The sequence below is a fragment of the Eschscholzia californica genome, unplaced genomic scaffold (genome assembly GCF_041429995.1).
Source record: "Eschscholzia californica isolate CP2 unplaced genomic scaffold, dmEscCali1.0.p SCAF_5, whole genome shotgun sequence".
Taxonomy (NCBI): domain Eukaryota; kingdom Viridiplantae; phylum Streptophyta; class Magnoliopsida; order Ranunculales; family Papaveraceae; genus Eschscholzia; species Eschscholzia californica.
In genome coordinates this window covers 24,969,834-24,987,617 of record NW_028238472.1, presented here as the reverse complement: position 1 = coordinate 24,987,617, position 17,784 = coordinate 24,969,834, and the positions used below count along the sequence as shown (strand labels likewise).

At 35.1% G+C, this 17,784-nt stretch overlaps 2 long non-coding RNA genes across 10 annotated transcripts; both read left to right on the top strand.

The window, feature by feature from the left end:
• The first annotated feature begins 28 nt into the window (after positions 1–28).
• Positions 29–12,313, top strand: LOC147537943 (uncharacterized). Of its 9 annotated transcripts, none has more exons than XR_015225473.1 (7): positions 29–1,259; positions 1,394–1,459; positions 2,136–6,989; positions 7,068–7,125; positions 7,259–8,294; positions 8,373–8,415; positions 9,263–10,902. It is a non-coding gene; the product is annotated as an uncharacterized LOC147537943 (long non-coding RNA). The 9 variants fall into 9 exon arrangements; XR_015225474.1 differs by having other exon boundaries at positions 29–1,267; XR_015225476.1 differs by lacking the exons at positions 29–1,259; positions 1,394–1,459 and adding an exon at positions 10,937–12,313 and having other exon boundaries at positions 1,741–6,989; positions 9,263–9,551.
• Positions 12,314–13,246: 933 nt separating this feature from the next.
• Positions 13,247–16,874, top strand: LOC147537942 (uncharacterized). The gene is made up of 3 exons (XR_015225485.1): positions 13,247–14,056; positions 15,477–15,581; positions 15,727–16,874. It is a non-coding gene; the product is annotated as an uncharacterized LOC147537942 (long non-coding RNA).
• The last annotated feature ends 910 nt before the right edge of the window (positions 16,875–17,784 follow it).

Sequence of the window (17,784 nt, the reverse complement as noted above, 5' to 3'; positions counted from 1 at the left end):
TAATTGTGTTCCTTCTTTTTATGTGATATTATAACATAAGATTTGCAGCTGGATAAGTTTTGAGGTGATAACAACTATTTTCCACATAGATAACTCTCTCAGAGTAGAAGGTCTGTCATGTTGGTAGCCATTTCTTTGCTTGGTAAATCGTTCTGGTTTGAGAGAATTTGTTGGATACTACAACTAGATTGCCTGGATGTTATGAGGATACAATTTTATCTTTTCTTTTTCACTTTTCATGTGATATTATAACATAAGATTTGCAGCTGGATAAGTTTTGAGGTGATAACAGCTATTTTGCACATAGGTAACTCTCTCAGAATAGGTCTGTCATGTTGGTAGCCATTACTTTGCTTGGTACATTGTTCTGGTTTGAGAGAATTTGCTGGATACTACAACTAGATTGCCTGGATGTTACGAGGATAAAATTTTATCTTTTCTTTTTTCACTTTTCCAGTTCCATGTCTAGATGAAGTAAATGTGTAAAAATATTGATGGTCTTATCTTGATGTAGGTTATGAGGATAAAATTCTATCTTTTCTTTTTTCTCTTTTCAAGTTCCATGTCTAGATGAAGTAAATGTGTGAAAATATTGATGGTCTTATCTTGATGTAGGATATGCGGAACTTCCCAATTCAACGGGAGAAGATTCAACTTTCCAGTGCTGGGTGGATGGGTTTGAACTGATATCATTTCCTTGGCTTGGTCTACAGTTTCTTCAGCAATTTACATGGATCCAAAGTTGCTGGGTTCAAGGTTCCAAGTTCTTCAGTTCTCGTTACCGTCATTTTGTCTTTCAAAGGTGTGTTAGAAGTTTTGCTTTCTCAGAACCTCCATCATGTTGATAGGATATGTGGAATTTCAAGTCGAACGGACAAAAATCAGCTTTTTATTGCTGGGTCGATTGGTCGGAAGACTCTGAACTGGACTCATTTCCTTCATCATGTGTAAGTTAAGTATTTGCAGTCCTATTGCAGATCCATGAATAGTAAATCCATGGTTCCTAAGTTCTTTACCGTTTATTTCCTTCATTTATTTTGCTTTTATTATTTGGGGAAGGTAGGTCAAAACTAAAACCTTTATCCCTCACAAACAAAATGAATCTTGCATTATAAATCCTTGGCCCCCTCTCTCTGTCTCCCCTTAATTGATCAATCTACGGTTGTGTTCTTCCTGATATTTTGGTATCTGTTGCAGGCTTCTTTCAAGTTATTGAAGCTTTAGCTGGTTCCTCGTTGTTTGTGTTTATATTAATATAGGTTGTCAGGTTGATTTCATTTTGTATTTCTTGGTTTATGTTCTTAAGCATCTATCAGTTTCCTTTCAATTTGGTTATTTAGGTTTGACGTTTCGTAAAACAAGGGGTTCAAATTATGTTCTTGATCTTCTGCAGATTTGATATCTACTCCATTTTGGAAATTGAGATTGTCAATGATTCCACTTGAAATCTAATTCAACTGTAAGTATCATATTAAAAGGGGTTCCTTCATTGGTTGTTCTTTATAATGCCTTCAGATAAGATTTTTTATTCTGCCCATGTTCATTTCATGAAGCCAATTTACTTCAAATTCGGAATCCTCAATTAAGTAGCTGCTATGTTTTGAGTGTTCACCCTGATCCTTGGTATCTGAGTGGTATTTACAATTTAAAAATCTATATGTTTTTTCGATAAAGTTTCTGTTTATAAGGTGTTTCCCGAAACTGTTTTGCTTAGGCTTTCTCTATTCCACCTTTAAGATGGAGTATCCTATAGTAGCTTGTTCCATGAAAAATGTTTTGCTTAGGCTACGTCTCTTCCACCTTTAATATGTAAGTGCCCCTTTAGGCTTTAACTGTGTTCTGGGTATGGGTGGCCGCTATCCACATTCAGACATTCACTGACGGGGTTAGAAGTAGGATCTTCATTTAAGGGTTTTCATGAGAGTTTAGTTTTCTCTTTGTGCAATCTTTTTTCCTAGTCGTAATATGTAATTCCTTGGCCTCGCTTTTAGGGATATGTATTTCCTCAAGAGGTTGTAGAACTTATCTTACTGGATTATCTTTGTTTACTGAGGATTAGGTTTCCATTGTGGGAGTGCTTTTGTTTCTTCGAAAGTGTTTTTTCTTATATAAAGCTACTGTTACATTTTGTACAGGGATCATTTGTACAAACATTTCACTTTAAATTATATTCATGAAGGGTTACCGGTGATGTCTCCTTTGTAGATTCAGTCACTTGTTCCGGTTGTTGACCGACTGGGAATTATAATGAAATCTTACTCAATCTCCTTGAAGGGAGTTTCTATTTCAAGTTGGTGGTGAGGAAGTTTAGCGATAGATTTTTATTTGATAGTACCATTTTTTTATCCTATTTGTGTAGAGTATGAGTTATTGGGTTGTTAGATATCAATACTCTGTTCATCATGCAATTGTGTAGAATATGAGTTATAGGGTTGGTAGGTTTCCTCTAAAAATATCTTTTAGTGTTCTGACACATTATTTTGGCTTTGTTGTTTGTTTTTCAAGGGACTTATTTTTTACCTGAAGGTTTGATTCGGTTTTCTCCAAGAAAGGGGGTCTTCTGTTCTAACTTGCATTTATGTTCTTTCTCGAGTATACCTCTCGTTAACAGTAGGCATATATATCCGATATATGTTGAGTGGACAGAACTACTTTCCTGAATCGTAGTGGAGAGAATCACAATTTGCTGACTTTTGAGACAAGAAAAAACGCCCGAGTTTTATGCATCATCTTGTGTAAATTAAGTATTTGCAGTCCTATTGCAGATCCATGAGTAGTAAATCCATGGTTCCTAAGTTGTTTACCTTTCGTTTCCTTCATTTTTTGACTTTTAAAGATATGTTAGAAGATTTGCTTGCTATTGTAGGAGCTCCATCATGCTGGTGCAAACTGCTTGGTAGATTTTTCGTTTCAACTTCGGTTTGTATTACTAACTTAAGTTTGCTTTCGAAATCGTACTTGATCTTATTTTCGCTGTGTGAGTATATTTCTCCTTGCCAAAAATATAATCTAGTGCTAATTGTTTGCAACATAAGCGCTAACACTTCGAGTTTTTTGCTTGTCGGTCTTAGTCTTATTGTTAGCCAGCTATGACCGTCTCACTTATCTTGCCTCCAAACTCCTTTCTTCTTCTGTAGTTGTTTCACTTGTGGTCAATGTGTGTGTGTGAAGTTATGAGTTGTGTCATGTCATGAGATGCAATATATTATATTGGATATTGTTTGGTGCGATGTATTAATAGTTGTTTCAATTGTGGTCAGCGTGTCTATGTGAAGTTATATGAGTTGTGTCAAGTCCTGAGGTGGTGCGACACTCACAACTGATCAATGGTTTTAACTGTGCTGAAGCCAAGTCCTATATTTGAAGTTGGCGGCCCCTAGCCCAGAAAAAGGCTTCACGTAAGAAATTCTAAATCGCACGATTTTGATAGCACTGTTTAAAAGTTTTTATCGTGATTTGCTTCTCAGTTATTTTCTCTGATCAGGCATTGCATAGTAGGTTTGGATTTTTCTCTTGATTGATTGATTTGCTTCTCGAAATTTTATATGGAACCAATCATGAAAAGATTTGGATTGCTACTTTATTCAACTACACATTGGACTTGAGTTTTATTTCATTGGTAATCACTTTTAATAGATTTAAAGATGATACTGCCGGCAATCTTATCATGCCTATGTGCAGGATAAGATCCGCATATGGATCATCTTAAATACTTGCTCTACTGAACCCTGCTTATTGATTTTTTATCCGATTGTATTTCAGGGAATAGTACAGTTTCGAGATTTCCTTAATAAACCATGCTTGAATGTTTGAAAAAAAGGTTGAGGTGTACGCCTGGAGGCGCGCCTCGAAGCATACGTATTTTAAGCCATTATCGATGTTTGTGTTTTTCGAATCCAATAACCTCTTTAGAAGTTTTGGTTTTCCTTTTCACTGTTATTTTTGAGTTGTTTGGCAATACTTCAGACCTTTATACTATGGTAGTGTAGTAGAAAAACTTGTTATCCTATGTTTTTACATAATTGATGTCATCTTCATTAGCCATTTTTTTTTACGTACTTTATGCATGATTCTCTGCCTTGGGGGTTTTCTTATAGAAGCTTAGGTATCCTTGTTGAGTTATTTTATTTTATTTTTAACTGGTATAGTTGCTATGGGGTAGTTGTTAACAGGAAAGGAAAATCTTTATATAAATGGAGTTCATAGCAAATGTATTATTGATTAGTACTGTGTTACTAATGATTGATATAAAATGTAAAAAGTTCTAGTTATGATGTTCTATAGGCAAGTCAGGTGTCTATGTAAGGAAAACTGAGCTTTCTTCTTTTGCCTAAAGGGGGATTTTTGCTTGTGAGGATGATCTATTTGAATGAAATATTGGTAGAATTTGTTCCCGTCTCTTTCTCAGAGATCTATGTCATGAATAAACTTGTGGTTTATTGGGAAGGCAATGGCTTTTAAACCTATCTGCATTTTTTCCTTTTCTGGTCTTTTTGGTAGTTTTGTGAATTTATTTTGCTTTATTGATTGGCAATTCATCCTATTCGTCAAAATTGAAACTCTTAGACCTCACAAACAAAATGGATCTTATATTATAGATCCTGACCCGCACTCTCTCTGTCTCCCCTTTTCTGATTTATCTAGGTTTGTGTTCTCCCTGATTTTTCGGTATCTGTTGCAGGCCTTTTCATGTTATTATTGAAGCTTTGGCTGATTAGCTGGTTCTTCGTGGTTTGTGTTTTTGTTCATCTAGGTTGTTGGTCGATTTTCTGTTGTTTTTCGTGGTTTGCGTTCTTAAGCATGTACCAGTTTCCTTTCAATTTGATTATTGGTAGTTTAGGCGTGACGTTTCATAAAACGGGGTTTCAAATTATGTTTTTGATTAAATGCTTCTGCAGATTTGATATCTGTCAATGATTCCATTTGAAATCTAATTCAACTGTAAGAAGAGGCGTGTTCTTCATTGATTATTCTTTATAATGACTTCAGATATGATTCCGATGCCAATCTTATTGTGCAAATATGCACGATGCGGTCCACATTTGAATCATCTCGTGTAATGGATTTATTGAGCATTTAAACCAATAACGATTTATTTCTCAGATTAGTATTCTGGAATCATCCCAGATTTTCTCAAAGAAGGCCTCGAGGGAAAGTAAGATAACTCTGTTGGTGTATCAAATCTTTCGGTATAGAAACTATACATGATTTAGTTTTTACTTCTTGTTAATTTGGAATTGCTTCTAACTTGTGGGTTGTATATAGAAGCTGCACTTTCTCTCTTTGAATTTGGGGTATTAGCTTGTGTAGTTATTTACCACACTACCACAGTATTAACAGCCTAAAGTTTACTGTCCATCTACCAGTTGTTTTGTTTATGATATATTTGAAGCATGTGTTACAATTTGAGAATGGTTTTGACTTGATTGTTGTTCTCTGAATTTGGTGTGAACAGTTCAAGCTATTCAAGCTTTTGCTGATTGATTGGTGGTGCCTAAAAGCGGTTTGCTTTTTTCAGTAATCTATGGTTTCTCAATCAACCTAATCTATTCAGTTTGGTTTGCATCTCAAGCATCTAAAATGTTTGATTTCGATCTGGTTCTAAGTTGAATTTTTTCTTTGGTTAGGGAGAAATGAATATATGGGTTGGAAATTAGTACTTGATCAGTTGGCGGCTTATGCAGATTCGACTACACATCGCCCTTGAGTTTGTATTTGAGATTGAAGGGGATTACTAATTCATTGGTAATTACTTCTAATGGATTTAAAGATGATTCTGATGCCATACCGCATCATGATCATCTTAAATACTTCTGTTTTGGCATAACATCTTGGTCATTATAACGTTAATCGTTTCGATTTGCTATCCTAGAAACGTTTTGTATAACATGATTAGTTGGTCGTTGTAGTGGGAAGGTTGCATTTGGTTTAGTGTCCTTTCACGATTTACCAATATTTCACCTTTCTAGCAGTCATCAATAACTGATGCGACATTTCAGCTAAGAGTTAATACTCATTGATAATTACTTTGGAGTTAGAGATTATTCTGATGTCGATCTCACATCAGGATCATCTTAAATACTTGCTTCACTGCGGGTTTAGCTAGTAAAGGTATTGATCCTATACTAGATGACTCTGTGATATGTTAGATTAGTCAGTATAGAAACTTAAACCTGATCTAGTCTTCTGTTAAGCTTATTTGGATTCGCCTTCAATTTTTCTTCTTTCTAGCAGTCATCAATTATTGATGAGATATTTCTGCTAAGAGTTAATATTTTCGAAGTTGTTTTAAATTGACTGTTGTTCTCTTCAGTTGGTGGTGCTTCTTGTTGACAGAATTTCAGTCTGTGTAGATTTCATGGGGTAGTTGTTGCAATCCAATATGGGAAACCTTTACGTGAGAGGAGTCTATATCTAATGCATTGCAGTATTTTTAGTTCTTTGTTAGTAATGGAATACGCATAGTATAAAGTCTCACTATGTTCTTTCGTTTCAGTTCTTTTTCTTTTCTTCTCTTGAGTGTGACCTTTTAACATGAAAAGTGGATGGTGACTTTAAACCTTCGGTTTTTTAGTTGTCCAAGTATATATTTTGGTTGATTGTTTAGTAAGAGGGGTGGAGTCAACGGAGTTCTATAGGCTGTATTCGTATGGGTCTTTCTTTACTTGCTTTTCTTTTCTTTTTTATCCGTGTACTAATTATGTTTTGCAGTATTCTTTATTTAATCATTGAATAACATGATCACAGACACTTGGTGATTAGAAATTGATTCTGGAAGTTTAAATAGTCGTCTGACCTCTTCATGCCGGAAGTGTAACAGTGGATACCGCATACTTGGTTTCTATTTCTTCCACTCAAGCTGGTTTCCTTTTCCTCATTTCTGCAGGTATGGGAATCATCTTGGCTGTTGTCTGTTGCCTGGATGATAGGATCTACCTAGAGAAGCGATCACATTTTTATTGTTGTAGAGTTTTATATGCGGTCTTGGGGTACTTCAGTTTTATATCTTAAGTTCATTGTTTCTTTATTCAAATATTTAATATGCCAATTCTCTCCCAATATTGCAGGGATTTGTTATGGAAGTGTTAGCTACCGATACTTGGTTATTTCTTGATTTATGAAAGAGTAACAGTCTTATTCCCCCGTACAAACTTATAGTTTGATTAGATTTTTTTCCTCTTTCTGCTCAATTATATTAGATTGTCTCTCTCAGTTTTGGAGAGATCAACCTTTGGCTTACTAGTTTTTTGGACCCCAGATGATAAGGATTTAATTCATGGAGAACTAGTTGGTTCTTCTCTTGAAGGGAGTTATTGCATGGGAGTAACATTTCTTGGATCCGAGTGGTATTTATAATTTTAAAACTACTCTGTTTTCTTTAAAAAGCTTTTTGCTTATTACTTGATTCCCGGAAGTTTGTTACATTTTTACTCTTAATCCTTAAATATACAGGCTCAACTTTTGATGGGGGAAGGAGCATTTTGATGTTCTTATCTGGCTTTGCCTTCTCAATTATGTGATTCCTTTATTTTTCAGTTGTAATCTTTGTTTCCTAGATGATATGGTTTTTGCCTAGAGAGCGACTCCATTTTTATTTTGAAAGGGGTTCTCTATCCAAACACGGGGCTTTAAATTCATTTTCTTTGCTATTAGGATATTGAGTGGTAAAAATTTCTCTCCTTATCATTAGGGATTTGTTGTGGAATCCTTACCTCAATCATTTCGTGATTTGGGAAAAAGATCAAAATTTGGCATTTTATTTCCTATCCGAACCCTCAGGATTTAAATACTTGCAGAAGAGGTTTGGTTTGTCTGCTGTGAAGGGAGGGTGTTTTCTATACTAGCTTGTTCCCTGAGAGAGATGGTTTGCTTATGTTATGTCTCTTCTACCTTTAAGATTTAATTGCATGTAACTGTGTTCAGGGTATGGGTGGCCGCCATTTCAGACATTCCCCGACGGTTGGTAACCTTGAACGGGGCTTAAAGGGGGATCTCTAGTTAAGGGGCTTTCATGGAAGTTTATTTTAGTCTTTCTGCAATCTTTTTCCTATTCGTAATACGAAATTCCTTAACCTTAGTTTTAAGAATATGTGGCATGGACCTGGAAGGGTTAGCGTGTCGCACGTTTTGTCACGGAAAAAATAACCTGCTTTGCATTTCTTGCAGTGGTGGTAGAACTTATTTTGCTGGATTATCTTTGTTTACTGGAGGATTAGGTTTCCATGGTGGGAGCGCTTTGGTTTCTTCGAAGGGTTTCTTTCTTATATAAACTTGCAGTTACATTTCGTACATAGGTCATTTCTTCAAACTTTCTGTTCACATTTACTTTAAATTATATTCACAATGTGTGACCGGTGATATCCACTGTGCAGATTCTGTCACTCTTCCGGTTGTTGGAGGACAAGGAATTCTGACGTGAGTCTCTCCCGAAGGAGTTTTTATTTCAAGTTGCTAGTGAGGAAGTTTATTGGTAGATTTTTATTATAGTACAAATATTTTTTTTCCCACCTGAGCCCTGATGTTAGGGGTATGAGCTACAGGTTGGTAGATATCAATACTAAGTTCAATATCTGACGTGGGGAGGGGAAAATATGGAGTTACGAGTCTTGCTTGCCACCTATTTCTGTGTTCGTATTTGGTTTTTGACTTGCTCAACCTTGTTGGGGTTTCTTTTAAATTTCTTAGTGCGCTGGATCCTTATTTTTCTTTTGTTGTTCTTTTTCCGAAGGTTTCTTTATTGCTTGACGATTTGGTTTTGTTTCTTGGAGTACGTTATTTGAGATGTCTGCGATCCATATTTGCCTCATGTCAATCGTGAGTGAACCAACTTTGTTACGCGGTAGTGTTTGGTCAAGTTATCCTTAGTTTCCTTAGTGGTTCCTCATTGGCAATTCTTCATTTTCCCTTCTTCAGTTTTGAGTTTTATGCTAATCACAGTTTTGCACTTTTTTCTAGGTTTTTTTTTTTTTTTTTTTTCTAGGTTTTCTGTTTGCTCATTTTCTCCGAATAGGTAATTTGTTATAATGTACATGATGATTTTTGTTATTCTCTCTATTTTGGTTGTGTTCCTTCGTTTCTAAAAGATGTTGGATTGGTTTTACAAAATGGAAAATCTTTCTTGTCGGGGTTGCTGAATGCTGCTATCATATTCCCTGGTTGTCATCAGGATGTAGTTTTTTTTATCTTTTTCAGTTTTAAAGTGTCGTGTCTAGGTTATCTACATCTGTAAAATTGTTGACGGTCTTATCTTGATGTAGGATAGGTGGACTTCCAAGTCCAATGGAACAACTTTCTGGTGCTTGCTCGACGGGTCAGAAGATTTCGGACTGAACTAATTTCCTTTATAATGTGTAAGTCAAGTATTTTCAGTCCTATTCCAGATCCATGAGTAATAGATCCGTAGTGCCAAAGTTCTTTACCTTTCCTTTATTTTCTGACTTTTAAAGGTAATTTAAAACACATGCTATCTTAGGAGAGCTATCATGTTGATGCAAACTGTTCCGTAGGTTTTTCATCTTCAACTTCGGTTGGTATACTTACTAACTTGGGAGGTTAGCTTTCGCAATTCTACCTCATCTTATTTTAGCTGTGTCTTATGTTGCTCCTTGCCTAAGACATAATCTAGTGTTATTTGTATCTAACATGAGCTCTAACGCTTGAGAAGTTGTTGGCTTGTTGCTTGTATAGTCTTATTGTTAGCTAGGAATGGCCATCTCACCTTCTAATCTTGTCTCCAAATTCTTTTGTGCTTCGGTTGTGAATCAATTCAGTTATTCAGTTATTGCCTGCTTCTAATTTATATTGGATATTAAGATTTTATGTGACATATTAATAGCTATTTCAATTCTACTTCATCTGATTTTAGATGTGCCAATTGGTTGTTCCTTGCACAACATATAATAGTGAGTTAGTAATATCTGGAGGGTCGTTTAGATCCACCTTTTTTAAATTTCAGGGGCCAACAACTACCAGATAGTGTTTGCCAACTGAAAGGTTCTGAAATGTAATGTTATCAAATACGCCCTATTGGAACTGTAGATCTTCACTCTACTTCGTGTTTGTTCGTTAAATAAGCCTCAACAGAACTGCTATTAAATATGCTGAAATTTGTTTTATAGTTTGTTTCAAGGACGGCTTCTGTCTAGAGGAAGCATTTTCTGGGAAGAGATTTTTGTGTCTCAAGTTCCATTTAAATTTGCGTCTAAAATTTTGTCATTTTCAATTCCTAATGCGTTGTTCATCTTGGGAGGTTTTTTTTTGTCTTTTACCCCACTTCTTTGATTTTTATCTTTTTTGTTAAACTCTGAATGAATTGTAATATTTTTTACTTTTTTATTTTTATCCTGTTAAACGAAGATTAGTTGAGGGGGTCCTAATTTATGGGTAGTATTTTTAAAGGCTTTAGAGATAATGCTGCCGATCTTATTATGTATATGTGAATGACTGACTTGATGCACATCAGAATGGTTTTGTTGATGCTTTAGACTACCAAAGTTTTTATTAATCTGATTACTCTTTGGGGAATCCACATATTCATAATCTCGCAGTTCACCCCTGTTGTTATTACTATTAGAGCCTTGAGGGAAACATGAACATCAATCTGTTGCAAGTGCGAATTTGACGCTATAGAAACTATACATAATAAAATATTTAACTTCTTGATTTGTAACAATTAACTTGAACCAAAAGTTTAATCGTAGAACTGTTTTGAATTGATTGTTGTCCTCTGAAGTTGGTGTGAGGACTAAAGTTCTGAATTTGGTATGAACAGTTCCATGTTGTTTGGTGATTGGTGGTGTGCCTGAAACATATTTACATTTGAAACAATGTCGATTTCGTGATCTAACTGGTTTGTTTGGTATTAGTTTGCATCTCGAGCATCTAGAAATTTTGGTTCTGATTTGGCTCTTAATTTGTTCTTTGATTTGGGACTCAGGGTCGGATTTGCATCTTCATTGGTTTATTGATCCAGTTGTTGTGTAGGGAAAACACACTTTGAAATTCTTCCCATTAAGCAGCTTCTATTTGTGTTGTCCAATAAAGTTTTGGGGAAAAGGTAAGATCACTTTGTGATGTATCAGATATGTTGCTAGTGGATCTCTGGACATGATTATGGTTTTCTGTTACTGTTATTGTGGAATCTATTCTCTCATTGCGGCTTTCCTCAAAAGCTTAGGTATCCTAATTGATTTTTTAGGTTTATTCGGTAAAGTTGTTATTGTTGCGTAACTGTAGGACATCATCTTGGTCAAGGTTAACCTTTCGGATTTATCAAAATTGGTGATGAGAAAAACTTTTCTTCTTTCTAGCAGTAATTCTTTTGTTGATGGGATTTCAACCAAGAGTAGAAAATTTTGACAACAGTTTTGTATAGATTGTTGTTATCTCCACTTGGTAACCAGCTTCTCTTGAGGGGATTTCAGGTTGTTCAAATGTTCTCATGGGTTAGTTCTTGACCAAAAAAGTAAATCTTCAAGTGAAGGGAGTTTATATTAAACTGCACTATTGATTTTATTTAGTTTTGCGTTACTAATGGTTGACACGCAATTGAAATGTTTTTATCATGTTGTAGAGAAGTCACTGTAATGGAAATTGGGGTTTCTTGTTTTGACTGAAGGAGTTGTCTAGGTTAGCGTTTTCTTTTCAGTGTTCTCTCTCAAGGGAGTTCCCATATTATGCACAGATTCCATAAAATTCTTCTCTAGTGCCGGTCTATGTTGTTAACATTTAACACTTCACAACAATATTCAACGTCCAAAAACTGGCTCTCCTTGTTATCTGCATGCCTCTCGGGAAAGTTATAGTAGTACCTTTTTTTGGTTTATTGCATGGCATGATTTAAGAATCTTTCTATACCTTTTCATTTCCTTAGTCGTCTGGTCCTCATATGTGTTAGTTAGTAGTTTTCAGGATGACTGGTCTTCTGGAAACGTCTTCTTAGAAATGATTTCTGCTTGGAGGTGCACTCCAGACCTCTAATAGTCTTCTTTTCTATTAGTTATGACTTCATCTGGTAAAGGCGTTTTCTGTCTTTTAACTTGCTACCTCCATTAATTTCCTTATTAGAGGAATAACAATTAAAGTAAGCATTATTTTGATTTTTGTAGGGATTTTTGAATTGGACTTACTTTAAGAAGATGTGATTTGGTTCTAACTTGTGGGGGTTTTCCTATTTTACATAGAATCCTTTTCATAAAAAAAAACATAGAATCCACTATTCGTCCCTATTGTCTTATCACTTTACATGAAAATATAGTATCCATGGATCAACTGTCTTAGTTTTTCTCATACCCGTCAGACAAAAACAGAACTATTAAATTTCATTTCTGGTTCCAAGTTTGCCATTTTTATGTTTCGTGTTGTATCCACCTTAACTTGTGCCCTTCTTTTGTAATTCCTTCACTCTGTTGTAGGGATAGAAGTTATATTACGTGGGGTAGTGTCTTGAAGTACTCTTCAGAAGTTCATTGAATATACATAGTATAGCATGATGTACCCTTCGTGTTAGGATGTGGACTGTGGAAGTGTTTTTTAAATTTCTTAGTGTTTGGGACCCTATTTTTTGGCTTTGCTTTTTGTTTTTCCCAGGGACTCTTATGGTTGAAGATTTATCGGCTTCAGAGACAATAAATAATGGAAGAATGTCAGAAGGGTAAAATTGGTAATGAAAAAGAAAAAATTTAATTTCTAAAGGTAAACAGACGGAAAAGTGATTTAGGGGGCTATTTTGGAAGTTGGTCATCTTTAGGGAGCCATTTTGGTGAGCTGGTCATCTTTAGGGGGCCAAAATTGAGTTAACCCTTTTTATTTTATTTTGATTTTTTCGTTTGCATGGTCACTTGTTGTCCTCTCTAGTGGGGCATCAAGATAACAAGATAGATCGATTAGGAGGGATATGCGGCTAATTTATTTGACAGTAGATCAAGAAAACTGCGGTAGCAGCTGCAACAGGAGCTCTCTCTTTTAGCTTTCTTCCTTTTTAATGTTATATTATAACATAAGAGTTACAGCTAGATAAGTTTTGAGGTGATAACAATTATTTCTAGTTAAATAACTCTCTTAGAGCCGATGGTTTTCTGTCATGTTTGTAGCCATTACTTGGTAAATTGTTCTAGTTCGAGTGAATTTGTTGGATGCTGCAGATAGATCGCCTGGGTGTTTTTGTTCTAACTTGCTATTTCATTCTTTTGTGAGTTATATCTAATTTTAGCATCAAACAAACAATCTTTTTCAACTACTTTCAGGGCATCCAATTTGGAAGATCACAATCTATATTTGGCTCATGTTCTGGTGGGAAGAGAATATTGGATGTCTCTCCTGATTTTGCAGTGTGCAAGTGTCTAATTGTGGTGAAAAGAATCAGCTTCTTGTCTTCCTCCAATACCCTCTAGGTGAACAATACCATTTAAATTTCTTATGTTCTTTTTAGTTCCTAACCAATAGAAACTGAGAAATTTGCATGTCTTTTTCGTCCACTAACATGTCGCGTAGACCCTTTTGTTGATGGTTGATACTTAAGACAACTGAGGTATACATAGAGAACTTAAATTATTTTCTTATTAGGGGTTTCTGTTTCAACTTTCATTCGGGTGGGGATGGGGGCAAGTTTCATTTGGATATAAATCTAAATTCTTTTTCTTTGTCTTGGACTTATTTCATTTTGGTTGGTTATTATTTGGGGCTTGGATTAGATGTGGACAAGTCTAGGTTCTGAGGAGTTGTTAATAAAATAAAGTTGATTACTTAAATGGTGTTTTATTGGTGTGTAGGTTTTCATCTGATTCAATCGTTGAACAAATTGGTTTCCTTCTATAGTGGCAGCTTAACGGAGTGTTAGCTACAAAAAATGGGATAATTTGTTGATGTTGAAAACGATAAGGCTTGAACTCCCACTTGGAAATCTGTTTTTTTTCCCTAACTGATTTCTTATGTGGAAGTTATCGTTCTATTCGGTATTTTGGCCTCTTCCACTACGACAGTGCCATTAAATTGTTCCTCAGGTGTTATGAGAGTACGAACCTCAACTATGTTCGAGCATCCATCTTGATATATGGAGGTATTCATATTTTTCGTGGTCAAGAACTTTCCTTACCTGGTATTGTCGATTTCTTGCTCGAGGTATGGGTATACCCTTGTTTTGAGAATTGGACTTGTTCCTGGGAGACATTACATTGTTTTGTGAAAGGGCTATTAGAAATTTCTTCTTTGATTTTGTGAGAATAGGGTTTTCTCTCCAGGGAGGAATAACCTTGTTTAGAGAATTGAGGGTTTTTTTTTATCTCCTATTATAATGTTGAAGTTCTCTTCCTTACTGTTTGTTTATGAAGGTCCGGTCGTAGTTATATCCAAGGAATGAAATTTCGGTTTCGGTGGAAATTTCGGTCGGTCCAAAAGTGGAAACGTTTCGTAGAAATGTTTCGGTCAGTGTGGAAATCTTACAAATCTACAGAAATGATAAAAATATGATGCAATTATGTATAACAAGATTATTAAACCATATTGAAGCATAAAAATGATGTTTAACATTATCTATTAATTTGAGGGAGTATTAACAATTACACAGTTACTTCCGGTGGTAAATTGAATAATTTTTTGGCTATAACATCCAAAAGATATCATTCTTACTAATAATAAGTAACAAACTATGTTAGTTTGAGAAGGTATCGTCAATTACACAGTTATATTAGACGTGTTACTAAGATAAAATCAATTTAGGCCGTTAAGTCAAGTCGTAAATCATTCAAATAGATTTAAAAACCATGGAAAACATAACATAAAAATCAAAAAAGATCTAAGAGAAATGAAGATGAAAAAGACGAAGAAATGGATATTTTTCTAGTATTAGTCTCTGATTTTTTTGCTAGACTTCTACTATGTCAGTCGAAATTTCCATCATGTCGGTGGAAATTTCGATATTTCCCACAACTTCGGTGGAAATTTCGATCATGTCGGTGGATACTATGCAGGAAATAGTTGTAAGTGTTATTTCGTACACCTAATCTCATTTTAGGAAACGTTTCGCGAAATTTCGGTGAAACTTCGGGAAGTTTCATTCCTTGGTTATATCAATATAGACTGTTTTTTTGTGTCGTTTTGGTTTTCCATTTTTAAGGACTGTTTCTTTTATTTTTAGTTAAGGGGTTCTGTTGCGCTTTCTACTTTCAGTTTCTTTTTCTTTCTTCTTTAGGTGGTCTACTTGAGCCTTTATTAGTTTTACTTTCTTCTTCTGAACCTCCCTTGCTCATTTTCCACAGTGATTAGGATTTAATACATGACGAACTGGTATGGTTCTTATTTTGAATGGAGTTTTCTACTTGAACCTGTATATTTCAACCTGGATCAGAAATTTGTTTTGTCCAGTTGGTAGCACACTTCTACAGGGAAATATGCATTGCATTATAGGTTCTTATGCTACAAGTTCCACAAAATTTCTTGTATTTTCATGAAGACTATCTTTCTTGATATCTTTTCTGCAGCATGGAATTTGGTTGACATAGTTTCATGGTTTCTTCTCGAAAAAGGTTTGCTTTACGATTTCAGTTTTCTCTATCTACTCTTCGACTCTTCCTTCATTTGTCAAGGTATTTGCTTACTTTTCCTCTTTCATTTTCTCTTGTACCCTCTGTTAAGAGTTTTTCTTGTTTCCCTTTCGTTTTATCTTTCTACTCCCTCAGTTTCTTCCCTCTGTTAGGGTTTTTTTTCCTTATTTTTCCATTTTCGTTGCAGGAACTTTCGCTGTCCAGGCGATGCTTGCAAGCGTATTTGCTCTTTGACTAATCTAGGGTTTCGTGGTTAATTTGGTTTCGCTGTTTTCTGTTTGCATTTCCAACATCTAGATTTCATTCTTTCATCGTTTCTCTGATTAGGGTAGTACAATATGGGTTAGATTACGTTCTTGACCATTTGATTGCTTCTGCAGATTCCATAATTATTCAATTTTTGGAGATTTCCATCGTCAATTGGATTCAACTACGAAAGGGATTCAAGTTTGTATTTGATATGAAAGGGGGTTATTTTTTCATTAATAATTAGTTTTTAATAGCTTTAGAGAATGATTCTGATGCCAATCTTTTCATGTCTATGGTGGTGGTTTCACATCAGAATCACGTTCAATACTTGCTCTAGTGGTGGTTTCAACCAATAACAGTTTGTTTATTTGACTGCTCTTCAGGGGGAATTCTTCCAATTGAGCCCCAGTTGCATAGCTTGGGAGGAAGCTTTCGGCAAACAGAAAGAACAACTGTGTTAATGTATTTGCATATGTCAGATATACAAACTTAAACATAATATACTTTTTCTGGTACTGTTAATCTGAAAACTTTTTTTACTTCGGATTTTTCTTTACAAAAGTTTAGGTATCTGTTTGTGTTAATTGTATCGCTTTGGTTTCCATAGGTTGCATAAAGCTCTCCCATATCGTTGGTTTATCCTTCTGCATCAGGGTTCACCTATTTATGTTAATAACTTCTAATCTATTGATTGGTCCAGCTGTCCATGTGTTTCTAATTCCCCACGGGAAAACGTTACTAGTATATATACTTTGTTTTTTTCTATTGGGCCATTATTTTAGAATCTTTCAATACTTTTCCACTCCGTGCAGTCTTCCATTATGTTATTTTTCGGTTTGGAGGACGAGTTGGTGTTTTCTTAACCTGCTTCTTTGATTTTTATCCATGTTAAAGGAATAATAATTTGTGCATGCAAAATTCATTTGATTTTCAAGGGAAATCTACAAATTAGATACTCCGAGGAGATGTTATTTGCATGTCTCCTAGGGGGTTTCCTGTTTTCATCATAAAGGGCACCAAATACCCAAAGGCCCAACTATCCGTGCTTTTCTCAAGCCCCTTAGGGAAACAGTGAACTATTAAGTTTTACTTTCATTCCTTAACATGTCACTCCTTTTCTTTTTCGATTTGAGGAAGATTGGTGTTTAGAGGAGACGTTAATTTGTTTTCTTTGAATTTCCATTCAAATTTGCCTCTTAGGGTTCCCTCCTTTCCAATTACTAATGCATTTTTATTTGGAAGGGGGTTTCATCAATTGCCTTTTCAAACTTTTCCTTGTTAGAGTAGTAGTTATATAAGCATGAAAAGTTCATTTGTTATATAAGCAAGGACACATTACGTTGTTTTGTGAAAGGGATATTTTAACTCGCTTCTTTGATTCTTCAGGTAAAGCAAATTCATATTCATTCTATTGAGCCTTTGTTGTGTGGTCTCCAGGGAAGATTTTATATGTATATGGATATTTCGGTATAGAAACTTTGGACATTAACTAGTTTTTCTGTTACTGTCAATCTAGAATCTGTTATCGCCATTGGTTGTTATTCACAGTTAAGCAGGTAACATCTCTGGATTTGTTTGTGTTAGTCGATATAGTTGCTTTGACATAACTTCAAAAAACCATCTTGGTGAGGGGAAGGTTTATTTTTTTGTTTGATACCTTTATCTATAACCACCAAATTCTGACTATGGATTGCGGTTTTGGGTATAGTTGCTTTGGCATAACTTTAAGTTATGATCTTGGTCATTGGAAGGTTTGTTGATTCGATCTATGAATATCTGTAACAAACAGTTATTTATTGATGCTTGGATCAAGGTTTTAACATTGAGAATCATTTGAATTGATTGTTGTTTTCTCTAGTTGGTTGCCTGCTTCTTGTCAACAAGATATCAGTCTATTAACTTTCTTTGTCGTGGGAGGGTTTTAGGACCCAAAATGTAAATCTCTACGTGGAGTGTAGCTTGTGCAATCCTTCCAATTTTCTTTGTTCATTGTTAC